Consider the following 15386-nt stretch of genomic DNA (forward strand, 5'->3'; position numbering starts at 1 on the left):
GGATTAGCCATTCTTTTAATTTGCTGTGGGAGCTGTAGACCATGAGAAGAGAAATGGAAGGACAATTCTTCATTCAGTGGTTTTCTTATGTGACTAAACCAGAACTAAGGCTACTGGTGTGGATGAGATTAGCCAGTTTAAAGAGAGATTTTTCTAAATTTTATATCATTATATTAACTTATTTTCTTAATGTTGAGAGAGTATTGTTATGTTTAGTTTGATATCACAGCACCATGCTTTTACACTGTTGTACTTTTTCAAAGGACAACGTTTACCACTCAAGTTTATTGCTGTTAAGTGCCATAGAGTTAGTTCTGACTCATAGCAACCCTGTATGGGTTTCTGAGGAGCAGCTCATGAGCTTGAACCACTGACCTTGTAGTTTAATGCATTAACCCACAACACCACACCTCTATGCTATCACTTTCATTTTACTGAGATTGTTGATGCCTATTCACTGTTATTGGGAGTTCCACATCAGTTCAAAATGTACTGGGAAGCAGAAAAGCAGAGCAGTTAAAAACATGAATTCTGGAGTTCAGCTGCATGAATTTAAAATCTGTTAACCATTTATAGTTGTATGATCTTGACAAGCTAGTTAGATTCTCCATGCCTTAAATTCCTAACTGTAAAATGCAGACAATGATAATATCTGCTTTGTGTATTATTTTGATAATTAAGTATGTTAATATAAGTAAAATTGTTAGAATGTGTTAAGTATTATAGAAGTGTTACCTGCTGCCCATATTACAAGTATTAATTTCTTAAGGGAAGAATGAACATAAGGTAGAGTTTACTAAGAAACACACTAATTTATTTAGATGGTTTGGGTGACCATCCAAGGTAAAATTTAACATCTTATATTTACTATGGGCTATCACTTTATTTATTGGTCTAGGCAGGTACTTGTGTGTGTCATGACATTCACAAGACCGCTGCTGGGTGTTAAGCACAATTAAATTACCCATAGCATCTGGTCCTTTACCAAGTCACAGACAAGTCATTAAGGTTTCAGGTTTGTTTCCTCTTAGTTTTCTGCCATTCCAACAGCTCATTAATTCTCATAAAAATATATTAGTTTACTTGTAAATGTTTTAGATGAAAGACCTGAAAATGAACACTTTATGATATACTTTAATTATATTTTTTACATTGATATTCATGGAAGTATATGTTATAAAATAATCTGAAATATATATATAATCTTTAATCTAAAGTATTAAAATACTTTATATATACATATATAAAGCAATCTACAGGTTAGATATACTGCTATAATTTAGTTAGCAAGATTCTTGCTATCCTACATATGAAAATGTTCACCTACTACAGGCAAATTTTTATTCAACATGCATTTAGTGAGCAATTGACATTATGTGTTAAATTTATTAGATAAACAAATATAACAATTCTTTATCACTATCTTATGTAAACAAAAACAGGAAAAACTGGTAACCGAAACTGCTAATAGTTTATGTGTCTATGTGATGCTACCTATCTAACTTCATCTTGCCACAGTCTTTTTTTGTCTTAATTACCTTGTGCTGCTATAACAGAAATAAATAACAAAGTGGGTAGCTTTAGATTTTTTAAATTAGTTTTTCTGCTTGCTCTTCTGTCTTAGCTATATTGAGAAACGTGTTGAAATTTCGCATGCAGCCTTGAAGACAAGAGGCCTAGAGAGGGGTGTTAAAGCCTTATTCATATTTTGCTATGGGTTGTCTTTTTATATTTTTGTGTGTGGTGATTATAGACTGTAGTAGAAATGAAGAAACGTTTGAAGTTGTCACAAGACTTCATTTTGCTCAGATCAACCATCAACACTCATGGAAGCAGCAGTAAAAAAATCAAATAATGCATTGCCTTAGGCAAATCTGGTACACAAAAGTTTTTTATAGACTTGAAGAGCAAAGGTGTCAGTTTGAGGACTACAGTGTGCCTCATCCAAGCCATGGTATTTTCAGTAAACTCATATGCATGTAAAAGTTGGACAGTGCAATCCAGCACATAACCCCACAACCCTACACCAGGACTCCTCTTGTACATATTGTATTCTATATATTTTATATGTTGTTGTTGTTGTTATGTGCCCTGGAGTCAGTTCTGACTCATGGTGACCCTGTACAGGGTTTCTGAGGCTGTAAATCTTTACGGGAGCAGAAAGCCTCATCATTCTCCCATGGAACAGCTGGTAGTTTTGAACTTCTGACCTTGCAGTTCACAGCCCGATTCATAACCACTGTGCTACCAGAGCTCCTTATATTTTATATAGGTAATAACAAATTATATTACATTTTATTCTGATAAACAATGTGTGTTGTTGTTGTTGTTAGGTGCCATCAAGTAGATATTGACTCATAACAACCCTATGCAAAAAAAATGTGTAAAAATATTCAATTCCACTTACAGTTACTAACAATGAGTATAATCTATAAAAACAAACACTACTCTTATAATTTAATAAAAATTGTATCTCACTGTTTATTTTCTTTTTAAATTTTGCTCATACATTTTAATTTTTTTCTACATATCAACTTTTTTTATCTTACTTTATCCCTCCATAAATGCTTCAGACATGTTTACATTAGTGTTATTTTAAATTTAGTATAATTTTAGTTTGATTAACATTCTAAATTACCACCTCATGAATGTATTACAGTACTAGATTTTTACATGAAATCAATGCAATTTCAGTTTTAAAATAAGCAATATATGTGTTTTGAACTGTTGGTTAATCATGTTAGTTATATGTATTATTGCTGAATTATTTTTCCTCCATTGAAATTAGCATGGAAGTTTGTCATCTAAAATTTTCAGTAGAGTTGATTGGTTGATTGACTGATCTCTATGTTAAAGGAGTTCAATAAAGGGTTTATGTTATATTAAACTAAACATGGTTAGTAAGAAGTACTTTGAATATGGGCATTTAAACCTCAGTAGTAAATGAAAGCTGATTGGATTTAATTGCCTTCATTTTCTCTTTGTAGGAAGGAAACATTAACTGTGCATCCTACTGTGCATAAAAAGAGTTCAGTAATTTCTTCCTTATTCAGGGGAAAGGAAACCTTGTAGATTAAGCAGCACACAGCCATTAGTTGGTTTACACTCTTAAAAGCCAGAAGATCAAATGTATGAAAAATTACATAAAAATGCCCGTTTTTAAGCAAAATGGTACAAAGTTTGGTGAAATGAGTTTGAGCTCCTTCCCTTCATGAACTTTTCGTCTTAAAAAGAGGGTTATGAGAAATAAAATGAATGTAAATGTCCCTTCACAGAAGATTCAACCAGAGGGTCCGTGATTCTTCCTTTAGCATATATATACGAGGGGACTTTGAAAAAATAAATGGAAAAATGCCATTATCTTTTTTTTTCTTTAATGTTTTATTGTGAATTATGTGATAGTTTACATGGGAGAACATTAGCTTTATGTTCATCCTATCATATATCATTTCATTGCCATGGTTACAATCCCCTCTATGTATCACTAACCAACCAAAGGGTATACTCTGTAAGCCTGCCCCGACACCCCCACCCCCACCCCGATTGTCAACACACAGGTCCTCTCCCTCTCTGGGTCTAGAGTCTAAAGCCATTCCATCCCTCCACATCATCGCCTCTGCTCCATCTCTGGGGCCACTGCTTCTCTGGGTAGGGTCCCACACTTCACTTTTCTCCCTTGATGATCCCAGAGACTACCACTCCTGGACTGCAAAGTCAAACACTCCCCTTCTTTTGCTACAAAATGTCTACCTTTACATTACCAACCCTCATAGTGAATCTTGATAGCAATTATTCACTATTGTGCCACATGAGTGCCATCCCCATCTCCTTTCATCAGCCCCACCTAGACAGATTGAATACTACTCAGTGGAGATTCTATCTTCCTCCATGCCCTCTGGATCTAGGTTCCCTCTTGAAAGCTTGTAAGCCAATCACTTCTTGCCTTTGTACCCCCCCCCTCCATTTTGGGTAGCCAATATCCAAGTTGCCCATTCCTGTCTACCCTGTGTATCGAAGGGGTGGTTATGATCCTCACTGTAGGATTTTTTCCCTCTTTTGAGCTACTTCAGCCATAGGTGTAGGTCAGGTTCATCAAATTTTATCAGATTACCCTTTTTTCCCTCTTTTTTCTTCTTCTAGTTGAGTTCTGATCATCCACCCATTGAAGCCAGGTCAAGTGGTTATTATCTGCAAGTGTGGATGTTCTTTTGCACGTGCCCGCTCTTATTATCAGCTGGATGCTTCCCTCTCCACTCTAGTCCTCTGTGGCTATGTCACTGACTTTGGGCCCAGGAGTCCCCAGGTCTTGCCATACTGCTGGCCAACCAGGTCTTCACCTGGGTTCACAGGATTCTATTGAATGTGATAAGGCTTAGTTTCTGCTTCTTTGCTGTTTTTCCCTCACTTCCGCTTATTGGTGACTAAAGTGGTCACCAGTCAGAGCATGTGTTGGCTTGTGTATTCCCATTGAGTTTTAGTCCTGGAAGGAGATTTACTCTGAGGGGACCTGACCATTTGCCTTGATGTCTCTTGGGTGACCAACTTGCTTATTCTTGAAGTAGTCAGTTGGACTGCCAATACTGTTTTATATTTTTCCTGTTGGTCTTTCTTTCAAGAAGTATCTTCTGTTCTTCTAGCCACTCCAGGCTAGTCTGCTTTTCCTTTCAAGTGGAAATTTCCCAGCTCAGAATATTCTGATGGGGTTCAGGATTCCACCTATATAGTCTTATGTAATGCAGAGGCTCCACTGGAAGGCTCCTTCACTAAACATGTTGTAGCCCCATTTTAGGTATTCCAATCATCTTTCTCTCTCAGAACCAGCTGTTCCGTGGGAATAAGATGAGGTTTTCTACTCCCGTAAAGATTTACAGCCTCAGAAACTCTGTACAGGGTCACTATGGGTCGGAATCAATTTGACAGCACTTAACAACAACAACAATTAATTATAGGCAGAAGAAGGATTTACAAGCTTTATCCATTCTTCAGTTGATGGACACTTAGACTGTCTCCATCTTTTTGTTATTGTAAATAGTGCTGCCATGAACATTGGTGTGCCTATATATCTACTCATGTTATGACCCATATTACTTGTAGATAAAATCCAAGTAGAGAAATTGCTGGATGATAAGGTATTTCTATTTCCAACCTTCTGAGGAAGCTCTATATTGCTTTCCAGAGATGTTGGGCCATTTTACAATCCCACCAGAAATGCAACAGCATCCCTGTCTCTCCACATCCTCACCAGCATTTATAGCCTCTACTCTTTTGAACATTTCTGTTATTGTTGGTGTGAGATGATATCTCATTGTTGTTTGATTTGAATCTCTCTAATGGTTAGTGATCATGAACATTTCTTCGTATATCTGTTGGCTGCCCAGATCTCCTCCTTGGTGAAGGGTCTGTTCATGTCCTGTGCCCATTTTTAAATTGGGTTATTTGTCTTTTTAGACCTTCTTTAGACAGCATAAGAGACAACTATACATATGGACCTCACCTTATGGAATATATAGAAACCAAATTGACTATATCTGCACAAAGAGACAATGGAAAACCTCCATGTCATCAGTGAAAACAAGGCAATGGGCAGACTGTGGAACAGACCATCATTGTTGTTAAGTGCCGTTGAGTCGAGAAGGACCCATAGCGACACTGTATCAAGTTTTCAAGGAGCAGCTGGTGAGCTTGAACCATCAATTACTAATATGCAAATTAAAAATGAAGCTGAAGAAAATGAAAAGTCCATGAGAGCCAGAATATGACCTTAAATATATCCCACCTGAATTTAAAGATCATCTGAAGAATAAATTTGATACATTAAACACCAAAGACCGAAGGCCAGAAGAGTTGTGGGATGACACATACACGTAGAAAGCAAAAAGTCATTATGAAGACAAAAAAGAAGGAAAAGGTCAAAATGGATGTCAGGAGAGACACTGAAACTTGCTCTCCAGCATAGAGATGCTAAAGCAAATGGAAGAAATGAGGAGGAATAAGAGCTGAACAGAAAATTTGAAAGATCAGCTCAAGAAGATAAAGCCAAATAGTACAACAAAATGTGCAAAGATCTGGAGTCAGGGAACCAAAATGGATGAACACGCTCAGCATTTCTCAAGCTGAGGGGACTGAAGAAAAAATCCAAGCCTCGACTTTTGTATTGAAGGACTCTCTGGGCAAATTATTGAATGATGCAGAAAGCATCAAAAGAAGATGGAAGGAATACACAGAGTTACTGCACCAAAAGGAAATGGTTGATGCCCATCCATTTCAAGAGGTAGCATATGATCAAGAGCCAATGATACTAAAGGAAAAAAGTCCAAGGTGCATTGAAGGAATTGGCAAAGAACAAAGCACCAGAAATTGATGGAATAAAAATTGAAATCTTTCAAGAACGTGAGGCAGCACTGGAGGCACTCACTCATCTGTGCCAAGAAATTTGGAAAACAACTATCTGGCTTACTGATTGGAAGAGATCCATATTTGTACCCATTGCAAAAGAGGTGACCCAACAGAATGCAGAAATCATTGCACAATATCTTTGATATCTCATGCAAGTACAGTTTTACTAAAAGTAACACAGAAATGGTTACAAGCATACATTGACAGAGAACTCCCAGACATTCAAGTCGGATTCAGAAGAGGCCATGGAATGAGGGATATCATCGCTGATGTCCAATGGATCTTGGCTGAAAGCAGAGAATATCAGAAAGATGTTTACCTGTGCTTAATTGACTACACAAAGGCTTTCAATTGTGTGGATAAGTGTTGTAGTTTCCTATATATTTTAGAAATGAGTCCCTTGTCTGATGTGTCATTCCAAAAGAATTTTTTCCATTCTGTGGGTTCTCTTTTTACTCTTTTGGTGAAAGCTTTTGATGCACATAGTTTTTAATTTTTAGTATGTCCCAATCATCTATTTTGTCTACTTTTGTTTGTGTAGTTTTCAAAATGGTTGGTAGTATTTCTATGACCTGAATTAGAACTCTCACATTTGTCCCTATTTTTTCATTGATCATTGATAACCTTCATAATTTTGGGATTCACATTTAGGTCTTTAATCCATGCTGAGTTGGTTTTTGTATAAGGCGTGAGGTGAAGGTCTTGTTTCAATCTTTTGCATATTGCTATCCAATTCTGCCAGCACAATCTTTTGAAAAGACTATCACTTGCCCATGCAATATATTTAGGTACGTAGTCAAAAATCTGTTGGCTGTATGTGGATGGGTTAATTTCTGGATTCTTGATTCTGTTCCATTGATCAATGTATCTTTCATTGTACCAGTAACAGGCTGTTTTGAGCACTACAGCCCTGTAATATTTCAAAGTTGGAGAGTGAGAGGTTTCCAACCTTATTCTTCTTCTTAAGCAGTGCTTTGCTAATCCTAGGTCTCTTTCCTTTCCATATAAAGTTTGTCATTGTTTTTTCCATCCTTTGAAGAATGTCACTGGAATCTGGATTGGGATTGCATTTTATGTGTAAATTGCTTTGGGCAGTATTGACATTTTCACAACGTTAATTCTTCCTATCCAGGAGCATGGTACATTTTTCCATTTTTGTAGGTCTCTTTGGGTTTTTTGTAGTAGTGTTTTGTAGTTTTCTTCATATAGGTCCTTCATTTCTCTGGTTACATTTATTCCTAGATATTTCATTTTCTCAGAAGCTCCATTAACTTTTGATTTCATTAACCAGTGACTTTTTGAAGGTCTTCATATTATTGAGCATCTAGATCACCATGATATAAAATCAAGCACTAAACTGAGTAGTTTAAATAGCTTCATAATGCTTTAACACACTAAAAGAAGCCCTTTAAAAATAGATTTATAAAATCTCACATACCAAAAAATTAGTTCTGTGTTAATTGGCCCACCATTTAGAATGAAAATGAACCATTAATATTCTAATGTAGAAAGTTGTGTAGGAATATTCATGTTTTTTGAACTTTTTACTGCTTTTGCAGTCAAATTATAATGGTATAGATGAGTCTAAAATGATTGCAATGAATTCTAATGCAATTGTGCACTAGGCAAGTAATTTTTACAACAACTGAAATACAGACCACTCTTTTCTAATTTAGTTTGGTCAATTAAAATAAACAACATACATGTTTTGAATTGTTAGTTGATCATATTTAAAACACATTATTGGACTTCTGTAGGATCAGGCCTGGACTTGGAACCACAAGATCAACTAATTGTACAAACATATCAGCTGCTCCTAGGGTACCTTATACAGGGTCACTATGAGTCAGAACTGACTCAATGGCACTTAGCAACAACAACAGCAAATTGACAGTTTAAAATATGCTATATTTTAATTGAGAAACTAGTAAAAACAACTTGAATAAATGGCTAATGTACTGCTTAGATTACAAAAATCAGACTAGTCTGTAATAACTCCAGTAGTTTAAACAAAAGAGAAAAGGGAGATGTATTAGATATGATACACAGTCATTGTAAAGTCTTCCTTTAAAATTTATTATTATTAATATATGAAACTTTATTGTTGATTTTTAAAGCAAGGCACTATATTATCCATAAAAGTTATATTTAAGTAGTTTTTTTTCTTTTTATTTTAAATAGTGCTCCCCAGAAATATCGTGAAATCAGATATGAATGATTGAAACTCAGAAGGCCTTGGCTACATTTCACATACTTATGTGGACCACAGGCTTGCCTTCACTGGGAGGGGAGACACAAATCCTGGTGTCTGTAAGATACTAAGGCTCAAACACAAAACTAGATAGGAGGCTAACTCCACCAAACTGCCTGAACAGATAGAAGTAGGGTTGGAGATAAATCATCATATTTATGGAAATGAAATAGCATGACCATTCCTCTAATAGTATTTAGAGTAAAAATCTTGTTTATGTTTAGATACAATAAAGAGAAGACCACAGCTGATTTTTTTTATAGAAATATCACTTGGAAATGGAAAGAATGAAATTGTTTTTAGTACAAATTGTATCCCCAAATTAGATATGACTTAGTAAATGTTGTATCATAAATTTCAAGTCCTTGTTTTAAATCTCTGAGAATGAAACTATCTTAAGTATGACAATTTCAAAGATGGACTTGAAACATTTTACAACTCTTCTTTCATACAGTTTATGTTTTCCTTTTCTTTCTTCCACTATAAGCTTTTAAACTTTTGTTTTATTGCATATTGTATGTGAGTAACTCTGTGTATAATTATTTACTTTTCTACATGTATTTATCTATTTTACCCAGCAAAATATTTACTGACTAAATAGTGCATAACTATTGCTCAATTGAAATGTTGTCTTTACAACATAATGCTTGATGTGATAAACAGTAATTTTGGAGTTTCCTAACATAACAATGAAAATATTAAAGACTAAACAACAGAAATGCATGCCAATGCAACAAAGATGTTATTATTCAGCTAACAGTTACAAAGGTATATTATTTTCTAATACAATAATTGACTTGTATAATTAAGAACACAAAAAAGATAATTTGCACATAAAAAGATAGTTTTGAGTATATGGAATAATAGAAGAATGCTTAATCAGATAATAAAATAGTAAAGAGAACATTAAAATTTGAAGTGAGAAGAACTAGGTTTTAATATAACTATGACACTACTTCAGTAAAAGAAAAAGGGACAGTTTTCTTAACATAGTTGAACCTTGAATATTTCTATTAAAATTAAGAAAAATATCATAAGGCTGTTGTGAGCAGGATTGAGTGACTTACTGTTTTTGAAAGTGCACTGTTACATTCTAAATGTTATTTGATATTGCTGTTGTTGTTAGGTTCTGGCAATTCAGTTCTGACTCATAGCAACCCTATATACAACAGAACAAAGCACCACGTGCTAATGCACCACACACACAATTGTTGCTACACCTTAGCCCATTGCTCCTGCCACCGTGCCAGTCCATTTCACTGGGGGTCTTCCACTTTTTCACTGATCCTCCACTTTACCAAGTGTCCTTCTATAGGGACTGGCCCTTTCTGATATTATGTCCAAAGTATGAGAGATAAAGTCTAAGCATTCTGGATTCCAAGAAGCATTCTGTTGTACTTCTTCCAACACAGATTTGTTTGTTCTTTTGGAAGTCAATGGTACTCTCAATATTTTCCAACACTATAACATAAATGCATCAATTCTTCTATGATCTTCCTTATTCATTGCCCAACTTTCACATGCATATGAATGAGACTATTGAAAATACTATGACATGGGTCAGGTGTACCTTAGTCCTCAAACAGATATCTTTACTCTTGAACACTTTAAAGAGGTCTTGTGCAGCAGATTTGCCTCGTGCAGCACATTGTTTGATTTCTCTGTTCCTTCCATGAGTGTTGGTTATGGATCCAAGCAAAATAAAGTTTTTGACAACTAGTCTTTTCTCCATTTAACATGATGTTATTTATTACTCCAATTGTGAGGATTTTTATTTTCTTGACATTGAGGTGACCTCCATATTGAAGGTTGTGGTCTTTGATATTCATCAGTAAGTATTTTAAGTCCTCTTTGCTTCTAGCAAGCAAAGTTGTATCATCTGCATAGCACAGGTTGTTAATGAATTTTCTTGCCATCCTGATGTCACATTCTTCATTTAATAAAGCTTCTCAAATTATATGCTCAACATATAAATTGAATAATATGGTGAAAGAATATAACCCTGGCACACACCTTTCCTTATTCACTCTTCCCTGGTTCTGTTCAAACAACTGTCTCTTGGTCCTCATGTGTACAAGTGTTTTCAAATACCAATTCTTCACAATGTTATCCATAGTTTGTCATGATCTACACAATCCAAAGCCTATGCATAGTTAATAAAGCACAATTAAACATCTTTCAGGTATTCTCTGCTTTCAACCAAGCAACGATTTCGTATGTTCCACATTCTCGTCTGATGCCAGCTTGAGTTACTGGCAATGTACTGTTGCAGCCATTGTTGAATTAGCTTCATCAAAATTTTACTTGCATGTGATATTAATGATATTATTCAATGATTTCTGCTTTTTGTTCAGTCACCTCTCTTTGGAATGGGCAAAATATGTCCATTTTTGTCTACTTGACATAGTTGGCAATCTGTCAATGTCCACTAGTCTCTCCTTGGAAAGCCCATACAGAATTACTATGAGTCAGAGCCAACTTAACAGTACTTAACAACAACAAACAGGAGAATTACTTTTTTCAAAGGAAAATAAAAAGCAAAACCAATTAACATAGCATAAAATTTTTATGTCATTCAATTGTTATGCCATTAAGCTAGTGACATCAGTTGAGGCTAAAATTGATTCTGAGCTATCTGGCAACTTAGATAAAAGCAAAAGAAGGAGAAAAACAGACAGAAATATTTACATTTGATTATATATTTATCTTTGCCAGATTAACAGAAAGCAAACCAACTCACTGAGGGAGAAAAATCTTCTCTTTATGTAAGGACCATTGAATGGCATGATGTACAATGTTTTGTAACATGGTTTTGCTCAATTATATAATCTCTGCAAAAAAAAAAAAGGCTCCATATACTGATGGAATACAAATTAAAATCTTTCAACAAACTAATTCAGAGGTTGAGATGCTCGCTCAACTATGCCAAGAATCTTGGAAGAAAGCTACTTGGCCAATGAGTTGGAAGAGATCCACATTTGTGTCTATTCCAAAGAAAGATGGCCCAATGAAATGTAAAAATCATCAAATAATATCAGATACATCACAAGCAAATAAAGTTTTGGTGAATATCATAAAAAAATGATTGCAGCAGTAAATAAAAAGAGAGTCACAAATTCAAGCCAAATTCAAAAGAGGATGTCAAACTAGGGATATCATTGCTGACTTCATATGGACCTTGGCTAAAAGTAGAGAATACCAGAAAGATCCTATGCATTATTGACTATTCAAAGACACTTGACTGTGTGTATCATAACACACTCTTGATAACACTGGTAAGAATAAATATTCATTGTGCTCATAAGGTACCTGTAAATAGATAAAGAAACAGTTGTTCGAAAAGAACAAGGGAACACTGAATGTTTTACAATTAGAAAAGGTGTGTTCCTGGGTTGTATTCTTTCACCATATTTATTCAATCTGTATGCTGAATAAATAATTGGAGAAGCTGGATTGCATGAAGGAAAACATGACATCAGGGATGGAATAAATTTATTAATAAACTACAATATGCAGATGATACAACCTTGCTACCTGAAAGTGAAGAGGACTTAAAATACTTACTGATGAAGATCAAAGACCATAGCCTTCAGGATGGGTTGCACCTCAATATAAAGAAAACCAAAATCCTCACTACAGTATTAATAAATAACATCAAGATAAATGGATAAAAGATTGAAGTTGTCAAAGACTTTGTTTTGCTTGAATCAAACATCAACAGTCATGGAAGCACAGGTCAAAAAATGAAATGACGCCTTGCATTAGTCAAATCTGTTCACAAGCCCTCTCTTTAAAATGTTCAAGAGCAAAGATGTCAGTTTGAGGACTAAGATTCTCCTGACCCAAGTTAGGTCATTTTCATATGCATGTAAGATTTGGGCAATGAATACAGAAGATCACAGAAGAATTGATTCATTTGAATTATGGTCTTGGAGGAGAATATTAAAAGTACACTGGACTGCTAAAAGAATAAATAAAACTGTATTGGATGAAGTGCAGCCAGAATGCTCCTTAGAAGCCAGGATGGCCAAACTTTCTCTGTCAAACTTCGGACATATTGTCAGGAGGGATCAGTTCCTGTAGAATGACGTCATGCTTGGTAAACTGGAGAGTTAGCAAAATAGAGGAAGACCCTCCAATGCTATTGGCACAGTGGCAATAACAATGGGCTCAACCATAGCAACAACTGTGAGGGCGACACAGGACCAGGCAACGTTTCATTCTGTTGTGCAGAAGGTTGTTGAGTTGGCACCTAACTACAATAGACGTACTGGATTATAATTGTATTGACATCATTTCAAATCTCCCTGCAAATCAGTTAGGCTTTACTTTTAATTCACATCATAAATTGTGTACCAAATAATTGCTGTTGTTAAGTTCCGTAGAGTCAGTTCCTACTCATGGAGACCCTACATAGGGTTTCTGAGGAATGACAGGTGGGTTTGAACTGCCAATCTTGAAGTTCAAACCAACTTTGTGGTCCAGTGTTTATCCTAAACACCACACAAAAAATATATAAGGTATCCAGAAAGATACGAGTTTAATCAACTCAGACTTTAGTTTGATCATTTTCTTGTACTTTAGTACTGCATTTCTATTTACACAATCACCAGGCAATGCTTCATTCTCTTGTGCATGGGATCAGGCTATGAGTCAGACTGACACAATACACCTAACAACAACAAGATGATATTTGGAGTCCTGGTGGAATTCTGTAAGATAAGCATTAAGCTGCTAACCACAAGGTTAGTGGTTCAGACTCACCAGATGCTCCTTAGAAACCCTATACAGGGTTGCTGTGAGTCATAACTGACTTAACAGCACTTAACAATAAAAGATATTTACTTCTTATTTCTTAATGTGATCTAACATATTGTTGTCACTGTTAAGTGCTGTCCACTCTGACTCATAGTGACCTGGTATAGGATTTCTGAGAAATAGCTGGTGAATTTGAACTGTCGATTTTGTGGTTCAAAATCCAGTGCTAATCCTACAGCGCCATACCAGGAGTTTATACATCAAATAAAATACTAAAATTTTGAAACTAATGTTAATCTTTTCCTCCATATTCTGTGCCTATTTGGTTTTCAAAAGATGACTCTTAATTAATATGTAGGATGTGTTTTATTCACTTCACTCAAAAAACAAAAAAACTTTTTTTTAACATTTGCCTAGATATCAACTTGTCAAGAAATCTTTGAAATTCTGATGGTGTTCTGAAGTTTTCCCTCTTGATTTAGTTTCATGTGCACATATTTTCAACAGAGCGTTACTCAAAGAGACAAATAAAACATGTCCTAAAATATAAAATCCATTCCATCAAGTGAAGTTCAACTCATGGCAACTCCATGTGCTCAGAACCAATGTCTCAATAGAGTTTTCTTGGCTGTAATCTCTGTGGAAGCAGTTCAGCAGGCTTTTGTAATGTATCCTGTTGAGTTTCATTATTAAAGTATGAACACTTAACAACTTAACAGATAAACTTAATGTAAATATAAAAAACTGTGGAATCAGAGAAAATTAGACAAGTTTGGGAATCTGGGTATTTTACCCTCTCACTAGTTTATATTGTTATTAATTGAAACAACTTTAAAAAGTGAAGTTGTTGCATGAAAAGCAATAGATGAGCATTTATTTGTATAAAACAAGACATATTTGTATAAAAAGCAATAGATAAGCATTTATTTGTATAAAACAAGAAAAATAATTATGTGCGTTTGTATATATGTTGCGGTTAAGTGCTGTCTAGTCAGTGGGGACTCATAGAGACCCTGTATAGGATTTCTGAGGAGGGGCTAGTGGGTTTGAACTACCAACCTTGTGGTTAGCAGTCTAAAGCTTATTATAAAGTGCCACACCAGAACTCCATTTCTGTATATATATGTATATATTGTTGTTGTTAAGTGCTTTCAAGTTGGTTGAGACCCATAGCAACACTGTATAGTTTTTGAGGAGCAGCTGGTGAGCTTAAGTCACCAACCTTGTGGTTTAAACTGATTTAGCAGTCCAGCACATTAGCATACAATGCCACACCAGGACTCCAAATACCCATGTATAGGTTGTTGTTTAAGTGGTTCTGACTCATAGCAACCCTATATAGCATTTTTGAGGAGCAGCTGGTGAGATTGAATCACCGACCTTACATTCAAACCAACCTTGCAGTCCAGAGCATTAACCTGCAGCACTATACATGTATATATTTATACTGTTAAGTGCTGTTGAGTCGTTTTCAACTCATAGGGTTTCCAGGGAGTGACTGATGAGTTTGAACCACCAGTCTTGTGGTTCAAACAGACCTATGGTCAAGTACTTATCCTACAGTGCCACACCGGGACTCACTTGCTCTTTCTATTTTATATGTATATATCTGTACATATGTATATATATACAAATATACAATAAATTTAAAAACTGTTAGTGGAATGACAGAAAAGCATTTATAAGAAAGGGGAAGTGAATAACTTCGGATATACTTTATATGTTTCACATTTTCAATATTTAAATACATTAAATAGTGAAATGTAAAACTTAATTTAAGAATTATTGTTGTTGTTTAGTGCTGTTAACTTGTTACCGACCAGTAGCTAACCTGTATAGGGTTTCAGAGAAGCAGCTGGTGAACTTGAACCTCAGATCTTGAGATTCAAACCAACTTTGCAGTCCAGCACAATAATCCACAGCAGCTGTTAGAATATAAACTTCAACAATGTGATTGCTGAAAAAAGTATATATTCTGTTT

At 35.2% G+C, this 15386-nt stretch overlaps 1 protein-coding gene across 1 annotated transcript in view; it reads left to right on the plus strand.

The window, feature by feature from the left end:
• SGCZ (sarcoglycan, zeta) overlaps positions 1–15386 on the plus strand; it is a 718425-nt gene that overhangs the window by 567377 nt on the left and 135662 nt on the right. The gene's annotated exons all lie outside the window — the stretch shown is intronic.

This window comes from Chrysochloris asiatica, unplaced genomic scaffold (genome assembly GCF_000296735.1).
Source record: "Chrysochloris asiatica unplaced genomic scaffold, ChrAsi1.0 scaffold00011, whole genome shotgun sequence".
NCBI lineage: Eukaryota > Metazoa > Chordata > Mammalia > Afrosoricida > Chrysochloridae > Chrysochloris > Chrysochloris asiatica.